The sequence below is a fragment of the Gekko japonicus genome, unplaced genomic scaffold (genome assembly GCF_001447785.1).
Source record: "Gekko japonicus isolate JY-2015 unplaced genomic scaffold, Gekko_japonicus_V1.1 scaffold62, whole genome shotgun sequence".
Lineage (NCBI taxonomy): Eukaryota > Metazoa > Chordata > Lepidosauria > Squamata > Gekkonidae > Gekko > Gekko japonicus.
The window spans coordinates 2205883-2226462 of record NW_015166419.1 but is presented as its reverse complement, the minus strand read 5'-3'; positions in this window follow the sequence as shown (position 1 = coordinate 2226462).

Genomic DNA, 20580 nt, shown 5'->3' with positions numbered 1-20580 from the left:
TTCAATAGCCGGCATCTCCACTTAAAAGGATCAGATAAGTAGGTGATGTGGAAGACCTCTGCCTGAACTTTCAGAGAGCTGCTATCAAAATACTGACACCAATAGACTAGAAGTCTGACTCAGCAGAAGGCAGCTTCATCTTGTGGGTCTGAAATGGTTTGAATTCTCCAAAGCACTACTTAAATGCAAAGTATAATAATTGTTAGCAGCCCAGACCCTAAAACTTTGGAGACGAGAACACATTTAAGGGTTAAGGGAGGGGAGAAGGTCATGAGCTTTCACCAGGTTCCTGTAACAGATCAGAGTTTAATTGCTAGTTTGAATGCACATGGATTGAGAGAACACTTAAGGATTTCCAAGGGATGGTGTTGTAGTTATCAGTGGCATCAGAGCATCCTCCCCTTTTTATTTTTTGTGCATACTTATATTGATATCATGGCTGTATTTTTTTAAAAATTGTACTGAAATATCATCGTATTAATGTACCATTGTAATGATAGGTTTAGCAGATACTCTGAATTCCCAGCTTTCATTTAACAAAATGTAAGTCTCTGGGTGTAGTCACATGACAAGCTTACTGTGATTTGTTCCAGCTGTAGATTTGATCGGGAATTTTTCCCCCCAGATTGGGATGACCACACATCAATCCCTGAACTGCTTGCATTGCTCAACGAGGCTCCAGGCACCGTTCAGATAGCCGCCCTGCCGCTTGGGTGGCACAGTTTTTTTTTTTTTTTTTTTAAATGGCTTTGCACATGCACATATACACATGGCTGAAGCACTGCTCCCACTGGGACTTGCCATACTCCCTTGTTCTTGCAGTCCCCCCCCCCAAAGAGCAAACAAAATTAACCGGCGAAGTACAACTGAGCACTGGAGTCTATATGTGCGCTTGAATGTTTATACATTGAATTTATTCAGCACAGGATTGCTCATGCGCACAATGACGGAAGCTTGTAAAAAAAAACCCAAGAAGGACGTTCAGATTACCTAATCGCGATCATTGCAAGAAATGGCTGTCCAGATCGGTGAAATCGCGGATTCAAAACGCAAACATCCGGAAAGTACTTGATTTTCCGCGTGTAGGAAAACTCGCTAGGGAACAAGGAGGATTGCGCGAGTGAGGCCACTTTGGTGTGGGAGATGGATGCGGCCATCTGATCAGCGATTTTACATGCGAGAGGGAACAGCGGTGAAACCCAATCAAGATGACTGTGTGACCACAACCTCTATCTGTTTCCCTCATGGAGATATAAGGAAAAAGTAATATCTCCTTGAGGGAAGTCACTTGAGACTTACTCTTTTAAAAAAATGAAAGCAGAGAATTCAAAGAACCTGTTAAATGTAATTTGTGTGCGTGCTTGTATTGATATATCAATATAAGGGTTGCATTTTTAAAAAATCAAAAATGAAACCACTCATCTTCAGGCGGAAGGGGGGGGAGAAAAGGGAGTGGATTGACAATTATAACAGTCCAATCATTGTAAAGTGGGCAGGAGGCAGATGGGAGTGGGTGGGGCAAAGAAAACCAGAAGAAACATTGAGCATGAGGAAAAAGGTGACACAAAGTTGGTTTCCAGAAAAAGAATGGGTAAAAGTGGTCTCAAACAAACTAGAAAAACCCTGTGTGTGTGTGTGTCACAAAGTGAAAACTAAAAGAACAAAAATGTGTGCAGAAACTGGTATAAATCAAAGCAGAATCAGGCCAGAAATGACAGAAAACACCATGTGGGAAAGCCCATATGGAGCCTAGAGAAGGGATCTACATGATACATTAATGATCCCCAAGGTGGTACTCATGAGTGCCAGCACCTATTTCCTTCTTCCTTTAAGTATATATTATTCCAAACAAAGAGGCAGCCCAGGCTTTCCTCCACCTCATCAGAGTAGGAGGTACTTCAGATGAGTGCAGGAGGCATTTTTTGTTTTCGCAAGGAGCACCCCTGTAGAAACAGATGCCTCCATTGTATTAGGATGCTTAACTTGTAAATCTGAACATTTTGTATTTGGCCCCATCTTTCCCTGGAGATGAAAAGTGCTTTGAAGCTCACCAGCTTCCCCTGGATCTTGAAAGCCATTTGTTTTCCCAGGGAAGACAGCCATAAAATGCACAAAGAGGTCAGAGAGAGCGGAGATGTATTTCCACAGAGAGATAACCATTGACCTACCTGCCAGGGAGGGCAAGAGGGATACTTGTAACACATGCTCTTAGTATTGAGATGTGTGGGACATGCTCGTTGGGTTGATTGGGAGACTGGGGTTCACCTCCCCACTTGGGGCAACTTCCCTAAAAATGGATTGGGAGAGGCTTCCCGCCAACGAGGGCAGTGAGGGTTAAAAGGCTGAAACATCTGTTAGTTTTTGTTCAAATGCTGGAGGTCAGATTCCCCTGCCTGGAGCAGAAGGGGTCAGGATATACATTTGTTCCACAAACCTCCGGGGAGGGGGGGAGATATTGGAGGTAAATCTTCTGTATTGTTAAGTTTAGTGTTATACTTTTCTGTTATTTTCATTAGATCTGAAACCCAGTAGGCACAATAGTATTTTCCCTTTCTTGTGTTCTAGCTTGATCTATAGCAATAAAGTCTTTTCCTGTTTAAGACAGCAGACTGTGATTCTACTCCTGCTTGCATGCCTTATTACTCAATCTTGCTTAAACATGCAAGAGTTTCCCCCAAGTAACTGGGAAACTCTACTCTTTGTACTTGCTCAGAGACAGCCTTTACTAGTATCTCCCAGGTCACTGGTAATGAGGGAGGCTGGATTTTTAATTGGGGGTGGTAGCACGATAAAGAGGAACACGCTTTACATATACATGAATATGCAACACTATGTAAGCACACAAAGATCCAGGATGGGTTTGTGACAGCCCCAACCCCCATGGTAGCCATTTTGTACTCATTAACTCTTCACAGGCCCCTGCCACACGGCAGGGAAAACACTGGCCAAAGTGCGGCTTTTTAAAAGCCGCACCAAAAAAGAGACGCCGTGGCGGGATCCCACAATCCCCTGAGCCGCGGCGCCGTTGCTCCCCAGCACGATCCGATGCCGGGGAGGAAGAGACGATTGGGAGGGGGAGGCACCCAAACTGCGCATGCTCGAGGTAGGTGGTTCTTTTTTGCTGCGGGGTTTGGCCGGGAGGGGCGGATTGGGAACGGGCTGGGAACGGGTGCAGCACGATTCCCAGATGTTGCTCTGGGATCGCGCCCGTTTGCTGCGGCCCCGATCCGTCCCTCTCCCGGCCCAAAACCTCTCGTGTGAACAGGGCCTCAAAATTCCAGAAGTGCTCACAGGCTCAACAGGGCTGGGGTCCCTGATGTGCACCATTACTCTGGTGTCCAAGGGATAATTGTGCTGATAAGGCAAAACTTAGAAATCTCTGGGTTCGGAAATCGTTGGAGATTTATGGGTGGAACTTGGGGAGGGCAAGGGTATGGGAAGGGAACTCAGCAGGGTATAATGCCATAGAGTTCACCCTCCAAAGCGGCCATTTTCTCCAGAAAAGAACAAGAGTTCAGTAGCACCTTAAAGACTAACAAAATTTGTGGCAGGGTATGAGTTTGAAAGCAAGAAATTGCAAGTAGATAAATAGGTACTGCTTCGGTGAGAAGGTAACAGTGTTCTGTGCACCTCGGCATTTAGTCATGCCAGCCACATGACCACTGAAATGTCTTCGGACAGTGCTGGCTCTTTGGCTTGGAAATTGAGCAATGTTCCCTCTAAGCTGTGGAGTCTTGTGAGCAAAAATTCTACTTTGTGAGCTACTGGGCATTAAAGTTGTGAGCGAGCAATTTGGCTGCTGCGTAAATCAGTTTGCTTTGGAGCCATCCTTCCTGAGCAAAGACAGAAATGTGTGAGCCGGAGGCTAAAAAACTGTGAGCTAGCTCACACCAACTCAGCTTAGAGGGAACTATGAAATTGAGATGAGCACCACCCACTAGAGTTGGATTCGACTGGCTTTCAAGCAAGGTAAACCTTTACCTTTTAAGGTGCTTCCTGCCAACCTAGCAGTTCGAAAGCAAGAAATTGCAAGTAGATGAATAGGTACCACTTCGGTGGGAAGGTAACAGCGTTCCGTGCGCCTTGGTGTTTAGTCATGCCGGCCACATGACCACGGAAACGTCTTCGGACAGCGCTGGCTCTTCGGCTTTGAAACGGAGATGAGCACCGCAACCCAAGAGTCGGATTCGACTGGCTTTCGAGCAAGGGAACCTTTACCTTTACCTTAGATTCTTGCTCTTTTCTACTGCTACAGACAGACTAAAACGACTACCCATTTTATTTTCTCCAGAGGAAGTGATTGTTAAGTCGGCTACTTAACAGACGAGTCAGGGAGTGATTCAGCAAAAGATCAGCTTTATTCAGCAACTCGTAACTCAACTCCAAACAGATCAACTCGAATAGCCAGAACAGCTTTAGCATCGAAGCTGTTCTTCTTTTAAACTCTCCCAGCTAATATAGCCACGCCCTATTTCACAATATCAACCTATGAGGTTGCACGGATAAGGTCCAATCACAATTGTTCCCTCTCATGGAACTGGATGTTGGTGATTGGTCGGCTCTTCCTGGGCTACCAATAGTCATTGAGGGATTAGGATCCTAGCCCAGGATGAAGCTTCACATGGTGTTTCAATCACTGCATTTTCATACAGACATTGTCACATTGAATACACCACAGTGACCTCTGTAGTCTGGAAACCAGTTGTAGTTCTGGGAGGTCTCTATGCTAAGCACAAGCCCAGTTTGTCACTCTGAGCTCTGAATTTCCATTGATGGCTAAAGAGATGAGGGTTATGAGATGAGAGTCAGTTTGGTGTAAGGAGCTAGCTAGCTGGTGGCCCTTTGTAAGCCTCCTACCTGTGCAATATGCAAATATAAAGGATGGGGCTGTGGTAGAGTATTTGCTTTTTTTGATAGAGGGTCCCCGATTCAGTCCCTAGCATTGCCACTTAAAAATACCAGGAAAGAGGTGATGTGAAAGGCCTCTGCTTCTGAGACCCTGGAGAGCTGCGACCAGTCAGAGTAGACAAGATTGACTTTGTCAGACCAATAGTTTCATTCAGTATAAAGACAGTTTCCATGTCTTTCTGTACTGACCCTGTTCCAGTCACTCTTGCTATCTACATAACCAACCGGGCCCGTAGCTACGGTGGGGCCTTTCAGGGTCTGGCCCCACGACTCACGGCCAAGCCCCCCCCCCAACTTCCCATCCAGCGCAGGCCCCCCGACAGAGGTTGAGAGGTCTGTGGGCTGACAAACTGTTTGGAAACAGAGGATGCGTTGCTAATTCTAGGTGAAGAGTGTGTGTGCCCCACAAGAAAAAAAAATGCCCCACAAACCAAAAAATCCTGGCTATGGCCCTGTAACCAATGCACAGGGCTGTTGTGAGGATCAGCTGGGGGAGGGACCATGTACACTGCTTCCAGCTTCTTGCAACCAGAGGTCGATTCGGGGGAGATTGCGGGGGGTCGCCGTTCCCCCGGGTGAGGTGCGGGGGGCGGGGCACACGACAAAGCCCCGCCCCCTGCTTTCGGCCGCCCTGCTTCCAGCCCTCATTCAGCCAGGAGGAGGCAGGAGAAGAGGGAGGGTAAGTTGCTTCCTCCCCGCCTCTCCCCACCCCTGCCTGCCTTCACAGGGCTTCCTCACACTCCCGCCGGCTTTGCAGGTCTACTGCCGGGCCCCTCATGGGGCTCGGCAGTGGAGCTGCAAGGCCGGCGGCAGCCGGGACCGTTGGGGGGCGGGGGGGCCTTCGCGGGGCTTCCTCGCCAGGGCTCATAACTGAGTGGTGGGTGTGGCCTTATGACACACTTCCGGTGATGGCAGGGGGTGTGGCCTTATGACACACTTCCGGTGATGTCAGGGGGTGTGGCATATGCTAATGAGTTGTGCTAATGAGTTCCCCTAGCTCTTTTTCTATGAAACGACCCCTGCTTGCAACTGTGGTGGGATCTAAATATAAGAAGGGGGGGAGGGAGAAGCAGCCAATTGTTTTACAGTGGCATTGTGGGGACTCAGCTCTTTGTGGGGCTGAGCCCCATAGGACATTCCAAGCCAGATTTTAACAACCTTACTCAGGCTGGATCAAAAGGCTACTCATTGCATAAGGTATGAATGACTAAAGAAACCTTAACTATGACCCTCAGGTAGCATTACTGATTTTCATTCTTCTGAAAATAGCAATTAAATGCCTCTTGCCCAGAGCAACAGTCCTTAAAAACAAAACAAAACTCCAACCAAACTCACTTGGTAGCAAAAATCTTCTCGTTCTCCATATGCAAATCCCATTATCATAAACTTCACTGTTGCTATAAACTATGCTGCAAAACCATCCTTGCATGTCATTCACATTATTTTAAAACGACATGCCTAGGTTTGTGTGTTTCCTATGATTCCTGATCGGTCATAGAATTTGTTCAAGATGGGTTGCCATGTTAGTCTGTCTGCAGTAGTGGAAAAGAGCAAGGGTCCAGTAGCACCTTAAGAACTAACCAGGGGTCATTTCGTAGAAAAAGAGCTAGGGGAACTCATTAGCATATGCCACATACCCTGACATCACCGGAAGTGTATCATAAGGCCACACACCCCGCCCCCAACGGTCCCGGCCGCCGGCGCCAAGCCCTGCGAAGGCCCTCCCTGGCCCCAGGCAGGCAGGGGTGGGGAGAGGCAGGGAGGAAGCAACTTACCCTCCCTCTTCTCCTGCCTCCTCCTGGCTGAATGAGGGCTGGAAGCGGGGTGGCCGGAAGCATGGGGCGGGGCTTCGTCATGTGCCCCGCCCCCCGTACCTCACCCGGGGGAACTGCGATTCCCCCACGATCCCCCCCCCCGAAATGACCTCTGGAACTAACAAAATATGTGGCAGGGGATGAGCTTTTGTGAGTCACTGCTCACTTCTTCAGACAGAATTTGTTGTTAGACATAGAGTTCGGCACCCTGAGAACGTCAAGTTTTCATTGAAAAAATCAACAGCCAAGTTTCTAGCCCTTTAGGAATGCAAAGATAAGCTTGTAAGCATGTCAGCAATACTTGATGAAATCCCTGAAGTACATGTATATTCAGAAGTAAGTTTCCCTCCCAGGTAAATGTGGACAACATTGCAAAGGGTCTGTAGTGATTACGGGGTAGAGCTTCAGTAACCTGTCTCCTTCCCAGAATGAATTTTATAAAATAAGGCATTCAACGGGCAAATTCAACAACGTTTACACAACTTATACCAACCACAGAATTTATTTATTTATTTAGATACCGACACCCCAACTTTTCTCCCTAATGGGTACCTGAAGTGGCTTATAGCATCTTTCTCCAGTCCTCCATTTTATCCTCACAACCACAACCCTGTGGGGTAGGTTTTCCCAAGAGAGAGTGAATGGCCCAGTTCTTGGCAGCAAACCTGGTTAACTTTGGTGCAGAAAATTTTTAAAGCACCTCTGACACATTTTCCATCTGACAGTTCTTTCTTGCTTTGGAAACCCACAGCAGCATGCACCTCTCCTCAGATCTTTTTATTATCACAACCAGTCATGAAGAAGGGTATATTCACTGTTGTTCTCCTTGGAAGGCCCAAAGCATTCTGGGACAGAAGTAGTTCTCTCTGACAAACCACGTAGACATTCCCATGAGCCTCTTCAGGCGTGGGAACCACTGCCATGAATAAACGTATGACATCACACAGGAACACCATGGGGTGCTCCGCCACAGGATGCACAAGGCACTTGAAAGCTTGTTCCAATGAGGAAAACCCCTTTGCTCAGCCTTAATTATACCCTTTTTGCAAGGCAGTTTCCAGGCTGGCCATATATGGGAATGTGTGTAGTGTGAGCCATTGATGGCTGTTGATATGGAAAGACTGGCTCAACATGTACTCAAGGGCTATTTTGAAAAAAGCGGTTGAGGAAGAGGATGGCAGAATGCATGTTAGCATTCTGTCTGGCTGCTAATGAATTTAGTTAGCATTCATTAAGAGCGCGGTACTTACATGACTCACCCTGCAGCCTCGTAGAGTGAGCTGCTACTTCAAGCAGGGCTCTAATTGCACACTAGAGCCCAGAGATGCTTGAAAGTAATCAGAGGTTCCAAACTCCACCGCCTTGTTTGCTTTTAAGGGAAGAAGAGATGGGTGGCTCCTTGCCTGCCTTCTGACTCCTCCTCACATTAAAAGCAGCTAAATGTAGGCCATGCTCTAAACAGCTCTTGGAATGTACTGAAGCTGCTTGCTTGGGCTTTGAAGACAAGGTGACACTGTTCTAGCTGAAACTTCCTCTTGATAGTGGTCAAGATAAGAAGGATAAACATGTCCTGGTGGCAGGAAAGGGGCAAGGATCAGTGCCTGGGCTGGGATGCGAGAGGCATCCTACAGGGGTAACAGCTAGGGTAGATTCTTTGCCAGCCATTTCCAAAGATCACTCTTCTGATTAAGCAGCAAGAGATCAGTTAGAAAGGAAGGGTTGGCTCTGCCAGACTAAAGAACTCTCTGAGTCCACGACTGTAGTTCAAGCTGCCTCATATTATCTACTCTGACTGCATCTGCTCTTCAGGGTCTCAGATACAGATCTTTCCCATCACCTGCATCCTGATCCTTTTGAACTAGAGATATCGGGGATGGAAAATATGAGATGCTCTATCACTGAGCCATAGTTCTACCCCAGGGGTCATTTCCTGCAGGAGCGCACAGGAGCGGCGCTCCGGCAGTAAAGAGCCCAGGGGGCGGGCACATGCAACAAGCCCCCCCCCTGCTCCCAGCAGCCCTCAGTCAGAGCAAGAAGCAGCCAGGTAAGTTGCAGAGCTCCCCCGGCCCCCCTGGTCCAAAACAGTCCAGTAGCACCTTTAAGACCAAGTTTTATTCAGGTACAAGCTCTCCCTCCTCTGTGAGGACAGATCTGCACGCTCCCCCCACCCCTAATAGCTAGCAATCCATAGGAGTCCAGTGGAGACTGAGCAGTGGGTGTTGCCTTCTGACACACTTCTGGTGATGTCAGAGAGTGTGGCATATGCAAATAAGTTATGCTAATTAGCTATGCTAATGAGCTCCTGCACCTCTTTTTCTACAAAATGACCCCTGGTTCTACCTCTGACACATGGATGTTGTGCTAGGCAGAAATTGAACCCCTCACATACACTCTCTTCCACAGAAATAAGATGTAATTCCTATAGACATGTTTCTTACCTCGCACATAGAACAGTTTGGTTAGATTTGGCCTCATAAAAATGCAGCTACTGATTTTGACGTCTGAAGAACTTTAGTGATGATTGGGACACTTTGGGAACACTGGGCAGTCATGAAGAATGGAAGTGGGAGAGATAGTATGAAGACCATTGGGACCAATGTTCCCTCTAAGCTGTGGAGTCTTGTGAGCAAAAATTCTACTTTGTGAGCTACTGGCATTAACGTGGTGAGTGGGCGATTTGCCTGCTGCATAAATTAGCTTGCTCTAGAGCCATGTTTCCTGAGCTAAGACAAAAATGTGTGAGCCAGAGGCTAAAAAACTGTGAGCTAGCTCACACTAACTCAGCTTAGAGGGAACAGTGATTGGGACTGGGGCAGGACTTGCAACAGTGTGCAGGGGAAAGGGGATGCCGAAGTGACAGAGAAAGTTAATGTTGGGTCGTTTCTCTAGGGAATTATTGTCTTGCTTATCTGTTCTTGGGGGGTGCATGGGAAGGTGAGGTAATGGAACATTCTGCATTTTGTTTTCCTGCTGAGATTTTTTTTCCAGTTGTGAGCTACCCTGAACTTTGGGGAAAGGGTGAAATGTAAACAAATCTCAACAAATAAGGGCACAATTCAGCCCATGCCCTGTGTTCACTGTAGGGTACACCCAGCATTCCTGTGCCTGCATCTCTCCCCTCCACAGAATGATGGCCGGTGAGGTTGGAGGATCCGTGAGCGAGGATTCTAGGTGCCAGAGAAGTGGGAGGGAGTGAAAGAATCCTAAAGATATTATAAAACAGCTACAACAACATTTTAGAATAATCGCTTGTTTCTAAAAGTCAGAAACCTGCATTTCTCTCCACCTGGAAAGATCAGAGCTTGGGCAGCCTCTTTTTTTCCCCTGCAAGACAGAAGTGAAGGTCCAGCCATGGCTTTCTTACATGAATATTTAAGAGGGTGTTGCCTGCAGGAAAAGCTTGTGAATGTTGGCTGAGCCCCTAGAGAGCTAGTTCGCTGTGCCAAAGATCAAGCACAGAGAAGCACCCCTCTTTCCTTGCTATTTTTAAAATCGCTATTTTGAGCGTGCCCAAGAAACCGAAATTCTATCCTGGATCCACCCACCAGCTGTGACATACTGTTGGCAAATCTCTGATCAGTCAATTGATGAGCCCATTCTCTTGTGACAAAGGGCATTTGTGAATGGCCCAAACCAGACCCTGCTGGCTGAGGCAGCAGCTTTTGCAGACCATACCCAAAGGGATTGAGGCTCTGCTCCCTTTTCTGTGCAAACCCACACCGGACTGCGTGAAACATGTGATCATTGGCTCACATCGCCCAAAAGCAGAAAAAGTGTACCTACTACTACTGTCCTTTCCTTTTTATATTGGGTAAGACCCTCTCCCTATGTCTCCATCATGTCCTAACAAGGACCCAGAGTTTGTCACTCAGTATAGGTGCTAATACCTTAGCACATTCCAGCCCCCACAGATGTTAATTAATTCAGCATACTTCAAACATCATCATCATATCATTATCATTCATCATCTATATACTAATACCAAGTCAGCAAAGTCTGAGGTTACTTAAATCCAGTGACTGGAGCTGTGAATGGGCAAGACAGATCTTTCTGCAAACCTGAAAAGGGCCCCAGGTTTGGAGGAAAATGTGAAATCTAAATGAAAATAAAAAATTGGGGGTGTTTAAAAAACCTGAAAATGATAAAAGTAGAACATGTAGCTTTAAGCAATGGATTCCATCAGTGGCTGTTGCTAGACAACCATAGTATTCCAGGTTTGGTCCTGTCAGTAAAACACAGGGGGAGGCAGCAGGGCCCTTTCCAGACCTATTTTGGCCTTTGAGGGAGGACTCAGTGAGTCCAGGCCTGACTAGGCTTGCCAGCTACAGGCTGGGAAATCCTTGGAGATTTTGTGGGGGACAGATCTGTGGAGTTCAGTGTAATTCTGAGAGATCTCCAGGTCTCACCTGGAGGTAGGGTTGCCACCCCCCAGGTCCAGCTGGGGGTTCCCCCACTTCTGGGGGCTTCAATCCACCCCCAAGAGCAACCACCCGCCCACCCACCCCTCTCCCTCCCCTCCTGCCCGATTTAAAGGGCTTCGGCTGATCGGTGGGGACCACGTGACCAGCCAACCAGCTGGAGGGCCCTTTAAATCTAGCAGGAGGGAGGGAGAGGGGCGATCACGGGTTGCACGCTCAGCTCGCAAAAAGACCCTTTAGAGGGTGGGGGTCGCAGTGCACGGGGATGACTTCATGACTTAACTAGGCCTGGCTGCTTGCTACTTTTCAGCAGCCGCCACCCTATGAAATCCAGTGTGGTGTAGCAATTAGAGCTTCAGAGAAGGGTCTGGGAGACCCAGGTTTGAATCCCCATCTTGCTGTAGAAGCTCACTGGGTGACTTTGGAGCAGTCACATACTTTCAGACTAACCTACTCCACAGGGTTGTTGTGAGGATAAAAAAGAGGAAAGGAGAATAAGGTAAGCTGCTTTGGTCCCCATTGTGGAGAAAGGTGGGGTATAAATGAACTACATAAATAATGAATATACCTGAAGATGGGAGGCGAATAAAAGGCAGTTTGGTATATGGCTGAGGAGGAGAGAATGCGGTAGGGTTTTTGCCAGGAGGAGGGAAAGAGGAAATAATGCAGGGAGGGGGGTAGAGGGGGAAAGTGAGGTGACCCCCCCCCCAGGCCTTGCCCAGTGTCTGGAATCACACAACTGGGGCATACTTTTCCCAGGTGGAGACTGCTGGAAGCAGGAGAGAAAGCTGAAGACAGAGGGACAGATAAATGTAGGTTGGTTGTTGGGTGGGAAGGAGATGAGAAAGCAGGGAAAGGTGAGAGGCTATGGTGTTTTCAGGAAAGGGAAAGAAATAGTGTAGGAGAGGGAAATAAGACGCCTCTCACAAATCCTTCCAGGTTCATGCTTTTATATTTTAATTCTCAACCAGAGCAAATCTGAGGATACTTAAATCTGAAGACCGGAACCATGAATGGACAAGACAGATCTTTCTACAAACCTGAAAAATGCCCCAGGTTTGCAAAAAAACAAAACAAAAAACCTGAAATAAAAAACACCATGGGGGGAACCCCAAATGATAAAGGAGCACCTGTAGCTTTAAGAAATGGATGCCCTAAGTGGCCATTGCTAGGTAACTACAATGGTTTTGCCAGCATTCCAGGCTTGGTTTATGTCAGTGAAATGCAGAGGGAGGGGGCAGGTTTCTTTCCAGGGGTGTCTTGGTCTTTGAAAGAGGACTCACTGGGGATAGGCCCAGCAACCACCCAACTTGCATGCCTTACCTAGGCCTTGCTGCTTGCTACTGTTCAGCCTAACCTACCTGTCTGGGTTGTTGTGAGGATAAAAAGGAGAAGAGGAGAATTATGTAAACTCCTTTGGTCCCTGCTGTGGAAAAAGGCAGGGTATAAATGAAATAATAAATACAGCTGAAGATGGGAGGCAGATACAAGGTAGGCTGGTGATTGGCTGAAAAGGACAGAATGAGGCAGGGAAAGGGAAGAGGATATGGGGGTTGTCAGGAGGAGGGAAAGAAAAAATAGTGGTGGGAGGGGATACAGGGGAAACAAGGTGCCTACCACAAGTCCTTGCAGGTTCCCTACCATGCCAGTGGGCCTGGCCCAGCAGCCAGCACCACACAACTGGGCCATAATTTTCCCAGGTAGAGGCTGCTGGGGCCAGGGTAGGAAGGCCAGCTGGAGACTGGGAGGGGGGAGATAAAGGTAGGTTGGCTTTTGGGTGGGAAGGAGAAAAGGAAACAGGAAAAGGGGAGAGGCTATAGGGGCTTTCAGGTAAAGGAAAGAGAAAATAGTTTGGGAAGGGAAAATGAGATACCCCCTGCAAGTCTGTTGATTGTGCTTTGCTCTGCACTCTCTTTGTAACACAGATTTCAGGATACACCGGTTGAATGGATGAAGGCACTCAGTGGTGACGGCAACTCCCAAAAGCTCATACCTGAGTAAATTTTGTTAATCTTTAAAGTGCCACTGGACTCCTGTTATATTTTGCTGCTGCAAACCAAGACAGACATCCCTCTGGAATTATCTCCTATCCTAGAGACAAATGTGAGGCAAATGACTGGGTATTGGCAGTAGTTTATTTATCTAAGAACATTCAAAATTTGACAAAATACTCTGTGACGAATGCTCTACTGATCTTCTACATGCCAAGTCTGGTTTTGTCCTTGTATTAGTTGAGAGAGCAAGGAAAAGGACAAGAGGCTGCTTTGAGAAACCTGGTTTCTCCACCAGAAAAATGTTTCCCCATAGGGTTCCTCCCATTTCTGATGAAAGCTGCCATAGGAAGCAGTCCAAAGATAGTAATGGGGATTTACGAGACGCTGTTCTAGGATCTGGGAAACCCAGGTTCAAATCCCTGTTTTGCTATGAAAGCTTAGCGGGTGACCTTGGGCCAGTCATTTCCCCTCTCAGCCTAACCTACCTCACAGGTTTACTGTGAGGAGAAAACAGAGTACAGGAGAATGATGTAAACTGCTTTGGCTCACTGCTGGGGAGACTGGCAGGGTATAAATAAAGTAAAATAAATAAGATAAATACTACCTAAGGAAAGATCCTGAGGCAGTAATTTTGTTGTTGTTCAGTCACACAGTTGAGTCTGACTCTTCGTGATCCCATGGACTACATCGCTCCTGTCTTCCACCGTCCTCCGGAGTTTGCTTAATTTCATGTTTGTTGCATCAATAGCACTGTCTAACCATCTCATCCTTTGCCGTCCCCTTCTTTTTTGACCTTCAGTCTTTCCCAGCATCAGGGTCTTCTCCAGTGAGTGCTCCCTTCTCATTTGGTGGCCAAAGTATTTGAGCTTCAGCTTCAGTATCTGTCCTTCAAGGGAACAGTCAAGGTTGAGTTCTTTTAGGATTGACTGATTTGATCTCCTTGCAGACCAAGGGACTCTCAAGAGTCGTCTCCAGCACTATAATTTGAAAGTAACTATTCTTCGGCACTCGGCCTTCCTTGTGGTCCAACTCTCACAGCCATACATTACTACTGGGAATACCATTGCTTTGACAATACGGACTTTTGTTGGCGGGGTGATGTCTCTATTTTTTATTATGCTGTCTAGGTTTGCCATAGCTTTCCTCCCAAGGAGCAGGTGTCTTTTAATTTCATGGCTGCGGTCACTGTCTGGAGTGATCTTGGATCCTAGGAACATGAAGTCTTTCACTGCTTCCATGACTTCCACTTCTATTTGCCAAGGAGTGATGGGGCCAGGTGCCATGATATTAGTTTTTTTGATGTTGAGTTTCAAGCCAACTTTTGTGCTCTCCTTTTTCACTCTGAACAAGAGACTCTTGAGGTCCTCTTCACTTTCTGCCATTAGAGTGGTATCGTCTGCATATCTGAGGTTGTTGATGTTTTTCCCGGAAATCTTAATTCCAGTTTGTGATTCATCCAGGCCGACATTTCGCATGATGTACTCTGCATATAAATTAAATAAGTAGGGTGACAATATACATCCTTGTCGTACTCCTTTTCCTATGCTAAACAAATCAGTTGTTCCATATCCAGTTCTAACTGTCGCTCCTTGACCCTTATACAGGTTTCTCAGGAGACATGTGAGGTGGTCTGGTACTCCCATCTCTTTAAGGACTTGCCATAGTTTGTTGTGATCCACACAATCAAAGGCTTTAGTGTAGTCAAGTGTAGTGAGCCTGCCTCGGTGGGGAGGGCAGGATACAAATCAAATTAATTAATTAATCTATGAAGCAGAAGTAGATTTTTTCTGATACTCCCTTGCTTACTCCATAATCCAGCAAATGTTGGCAACTTGATCTCTAGTTCCTCTACCTCTTTGAAACCCTGTTTGTACTGGGTATGAGACAGTAAATACCCCCCCCCCAAAAAAAAACAACCCCACCCTGTTACACGCAGAATTTGGTTTTTGGTAAATCATGGCAAACACTGAATTCTGTCTGAATGTCCCGCCTCTGTCTTGCTCTCCAGTGGTTGCTTGAAAAGGCTTTGGGGCCAAATAAAACTGTCAGGAACTGGGATAAAGATTTTGGATTTGTTTCAAGAAAATAGGGGCACAATATTCTGAATGTGGGGAAACAACTGGATTTTCTGCAAAACACATCTGTATTCTGGTGAACTCAGATTAACAATTTGGGATGAATAGCAACAAATCTATGCAAATATTTTCATATGGGGGCATCGCTGCTTCCAAAATCCCAAACACACTGAAGCCCTCCAAAAAAAGCATACAGGTTATCTATGTTAATAAGGTGAACAAAGACACTCCAGCAAATACAGTGTCTGTGATACACATAACAAGTTTTTAATCCATTTGCCAAATGGAGGGATTTGGTTGGAAGAATGCTGTCTGTTTCGAAAATGGCACCTCACGAGGTACCAGCCTGCTGACAGTTTGGAAATTCTCACCGTTTGAGGCCATTTGAGTACTCTGAGAGCAAATATATTCTGGCCTTTAAAATGTACAGCTGGATGATACAGAAGAACTCTATCAGGCAGTTGTTCTCTGGGCGTGGGCCCATGAGCCAGTGTCCCGCCTAATCAGCACTGTGCTCCACCTGCTCCACCCTTGTCTGCACGACAGACGGGCATGGCAGTGAGGGTTGCCAGGGGTGGCGTCAGCTCACACTCCACCCACAAGGCATTGTTCCTGCCTAAAGAGGTTAGATTCATTTCGCAACCCATCCTCCCACATGAGACCTATTGGAATTGACAGTGGAAACCCTGCTGAAATCTTGGCATCACAACTAGCACAGAGTGTCCTTTGATACTTTCCATCTTCATTTTATGTGGGATTGTTTTTTAAAATGGTTTTAACTTGGCTGTGCTTTTCTAAGCTGCCTAGACATTTATTGATTAGACATGGGTGGATTTTTTTTTTTAAAGAAAAAAATTAAAATTGAAAATGCAACTTCTGGGTTATATGGAAATATTGATTTTATGTTTACTAGGTCATGGTATTCAGCTGCCCGGAAAATTGATCCTCATAGACCAAAGAGTCTGTAAGGCAGGAGTCTGCAACCTACGGCTCCTTAGAAGAGAAAAATCAAGTTATGGTCTAGTTGGGGTGCGAGAATAACAACAGCGTCACAGGAATTGCAGACACAGATTTTTATGGGACTAAAGGGCTTGACAGAAAGCAAAATGTTAGAGGGGAACAGCTGCCAGTAATCCAAGTGCAAACTATGCACAGATTTATCTAAAACATCCACACAGGGTGCTCCTCTATATATTTATTGCTTATTGAGAGATCTTATGTGTACCCCTTCCTAATAAAAGACTTGCAACGAGCAGTGTTTGGTCTGTGAAAACTTTATGGAAACACATTAGATATTCATAATGTTAAGTTTCAGTGATGCAAATAGATTTTCTTATATTTGGCTCGTTGATCTCCTGCTCTGAATGTTGACATCAGGGGTCGTTTCGTAGAAAAAGAGCTAGGGAACTCATTAGCATAACTCATTAGCATATGCCACACCCCCTGACATCAGGGGCCCGGCGGTGGACCTGCAAGGCCAGCAGGAGTGCGAGGAAGCCCCGCCAAGGCCCCCCCTGGTCCCAGGCAGGCAGGGGTGGGAATAGGCGGGGAGGAAGCAACTTACCCTCCCTCTTCTCCTGCCTCCTCCTGGCTGAATGAGGGCTGGAAGCGGGGTGGCCAGAAGCAGGGGGCGGGGCTTCGTCATGTGCCCCGCCCCCTGCACCTCACCCAGGGGAACTGCGTTCCCTTGCGTTCCCTGCCCCGAAATGACCTCTGGTTGACATTGTTTGGCTGTAACTATAAGAGGTTGCAGACCCATGCTCTGAGGCTTGACTGATGTATGCAGTAGGGATACTAGCCTTCAGGTGGGACCTGGGGATCCCCCGGAATTACAGCTCATCTCCAGACTACAGAGATCAGTTCCAATGGAGAAAAATGGATGCTTTGGAGGGTGGAGTCTATGCTTTGTACCCTACTGAGTTCCCTGTCCTCCCCAGGCTCCATCCCCAAATCTCTAGGGGTTTCCCAACCTGGATTTGGCAACCCTATCCCCCACCAGTGGCTAGGGGGGACTTGGCAATGCAGTGAAATGCAGTGGTTGGATTCTAAGGTGGTAGAATGGTCCATACCTCTTAGACTGGCCAAGGGGAGACATATTAAATTCAAATATATTTATGCCATAAATTATTATTTATTGAATTTATTGAATAAAGCAGAGGAGGAAATGCCCTTGGTTTTACCTCTCAGTTTATGTAGCAGTTGCCTATACTCCACATTAGAGGCGATTTTGATAATCTCATCTTGGATCAGCTCAAAAATCCATTTTGATTTTGCTTCTCGTTTCTGCATATCACAGCCCACAGGTCTGTTTCTCTGTAATTTTTCTTATTTCCTCATGTCAAGTCTCTCCCATTATTTTACAGTTTGTAAAATTATTTATGCATCTACAGGGGAAAAAATGGTGTAAAACAGCAACAAATTGGGCAAAACAGAGGTTTGTGAGAACACGTGAAACCAAAACGAATCTGAAAAAAGGACAGATAAATCATTCCTGACTTTTCCATTGGATGTTGTAGTAAACAGTCCAATGGGCAAGATTCACCCCAGACAAGGCAAGCTATCAGTTTCCTCTGGGACTCTCTGCACGCTAAAAGAAAAAAGCTAGCTAGAGCTCAGACTCTCTGTTCATCCTACCTTCATATCACCGTTGGATTCTGGCTTTACAGAACTTTTCTGACCAAGTGAGAAAGGTACACAATTGATTGGATCATTGCTATAGGAATAAATGTACCTGACCAGGGCTGTGAATTTTTAAGAATGATTTTCTTTCCCTTGGTCATAGACAATAATTATCAGAATAATTTAATCTTAGTTTATGATGAATGTTACATTGTTATGTCAGGAACCCTATTGCAATTAGTTTGACCACTGAGGAAGGGCAATTGGGCCAAAACATGTCTGGCCATCATCAATATTTGTAATTTTGGATGTTGTTGTAGATTATCAATGATAATTGAGGCTATTGTAAGGGCCAAAATCTGTTTTTAGCCTGCTGTGGAATAAATACATGTATTTTCATATATTTGTTAATATCTGTTAATTTTTAAATTGATTAACAGTATTATTTGGCCTGCATGTTTATGTTCTCTTAATCTTTAGGTACTTAATTTTATCGTTGAAACCAGTGGGCTGGATCCCACAGATTTCTGCATGCACCGCAGTCTTTACACAAATAAAAATGCAAAACATTACTTACAAAACATAAGTGATTGTGTCCCTTCCATCTTTTCCACGTGTGGAAGTCATAGCACAAGGTGTTTGTTCTGATACAATTTCAAAACTAAATTATGCAAACTGTCTATTGTACATTCCAGTCCTCCAGATGCACACTGTTATTGCATTGTTTATTATACTTGGAGTTGCTGTAGCTGTTGTATTATGGCTTGAACAAGTGAAACTGTGCTAAGTACACTTTCCTTTCACGCAGCGCTGGATCCAGCCCATTGGGCTGACGTGTCTTTTGTGCTGGATTGTAGTGTTAAAGAGAGTGGGTGGCTGATGGTGGCAGCCCTTGTATCACCATAGAACCTTTTGCTAGCATTCTGTACCTGACCACATTTGCTCATTTTCACCACCAAGAGGATGTTGCAGCAGCCAGAATATGCTGGAGCTTACACTTGAAAGATTTATAATGGAATTCACACCAAACCTGTCTGATTCAACTCTCCCCCCCCCCCACACACACCCAGTAATTTCCCATAAGCATTTTCAGTATGATTTCTGTTCACATAACTGAAGAAGTGAGTTGTGACCCATGAAATCCCACACTGAAATAAATGTCTTGAAGGTGCCAGTGGACCTTTGTTTTATTTTGCTACAACAGACTAATACAGCTACCTGTCCCCTCTTCCCACTGCTGACAGACCTGCTAAGAGAATTCTCTTCTCAGTAGCCCATTATGTAACCTAAGCAGAGTTCTAACTTTAAAAAGGTCTAACTCTGCTGCTCAGCGGGGAAGTGAAATCAAGGCCAGCCCTAGGTGTCTCTGCATCAGCTCCCATCTCTACCATGTAAAATCAGCAGCAGGCCCCAGCTGTGTGTGCTAAGAAGCCCCAAAGGTACAATTTGATGTCAAATGTAAAATTCCTGACATGTTTCAAGATGCTTCCTTAGGGGAATTTTTTTTTTTTAACTTCCCCTTCTGGGAAATTGGAGGAGTGGCACTGGCAACTTCCGTTTTACCAGAAGGAAAAGTTACACGTCTGTTTTAAAAAATTCCCCTGAGGAAACATTTTGAAACGTGTCAGGAATTTTACAGTAGACTTTTAATTGCACCTGTGGGCTTTCTGTTTGGCTTCTTTTGGGGTGTTCCGTGGCTCTGTCTGAGCCAGAAACTCTTCATAGATCCTGAAGGCTTTCTAGGGCCAATTAACTATCAGCAGACGTCTTTGTGTTATGTTTCCCTGAAACCTGTCCTCCTTTCATATTTTATTGGTCCTTCAGTACAAAGCAGTCCTGATCCCCCTTCTTCACAGCTTCCTCCTCCTCCCACCACTGCGGATACACCTCCTTATGCCTTAAAGGTGCCAGCAGAACTGAAAGGACCATAGAGCTGGGCTGCATGCTTCTAGAGCTATTGTTCTCTCAAGGAAACGGGAAACTGCGCTAGGGAGCCCCCTCCCAAAGACGTCAAAAGAGTCTCCAGTGATCTCCCCGTTCCTGATGAAAACTGCAGTGTGCAAAATTATCTTGTGCTTTATTTCTTCCACTTCAGACAGTTAGAAAATTGGTCTGCCAATGGTAGACTCTCCACTAGACTATGGGCTTTGATAGCCATCAAACTCTAATGGCTCCTGGTGGTGCCACTACCGTCTTTGAACTCATGGTCATCTCTGCTGGTAGACAAGTTGAGGCTCCTGGATGCCATTTGCCCAAGTAACTGCAGAGTGGCTACGTGGCTTGTTAGCCCAGGCAATTCATCAATTAGACCTTAAACCTGGCATGCCAAGGCCTACCAGCATCCTATACAAAACTAAAGGCCATATTTACAGGAATACCTACACATCTTTTCAAACAGTACTTTGCAAGCATGGACAGACTGAATGTCAAAGCTTACCAGCAAAAGGCAGACAACATTCTATCCTGCAATATCAGAAAATGGGTTATTCTAGGGGGGGAAATTACCCTGAAGAGAGGTCGGTATATTTTGCTAAAATATAAACCAGTTCCATTCCACATTTTTGGGAAGCCAGAAATCATTCCAGAAACAGATAGGAAACTATGTTCATTTTCCACCAAGGGGCTGAGGGTAGTACACAATGCTCCTCTGACTTATTCTCCCAACAACTTGAAGGTAGGGCTGGCTAAGCAAGCAGTGAGCTTACCCAAAGTAAGCTCCATGGCCGAACAGGATATAACCAGGGCTATTTTG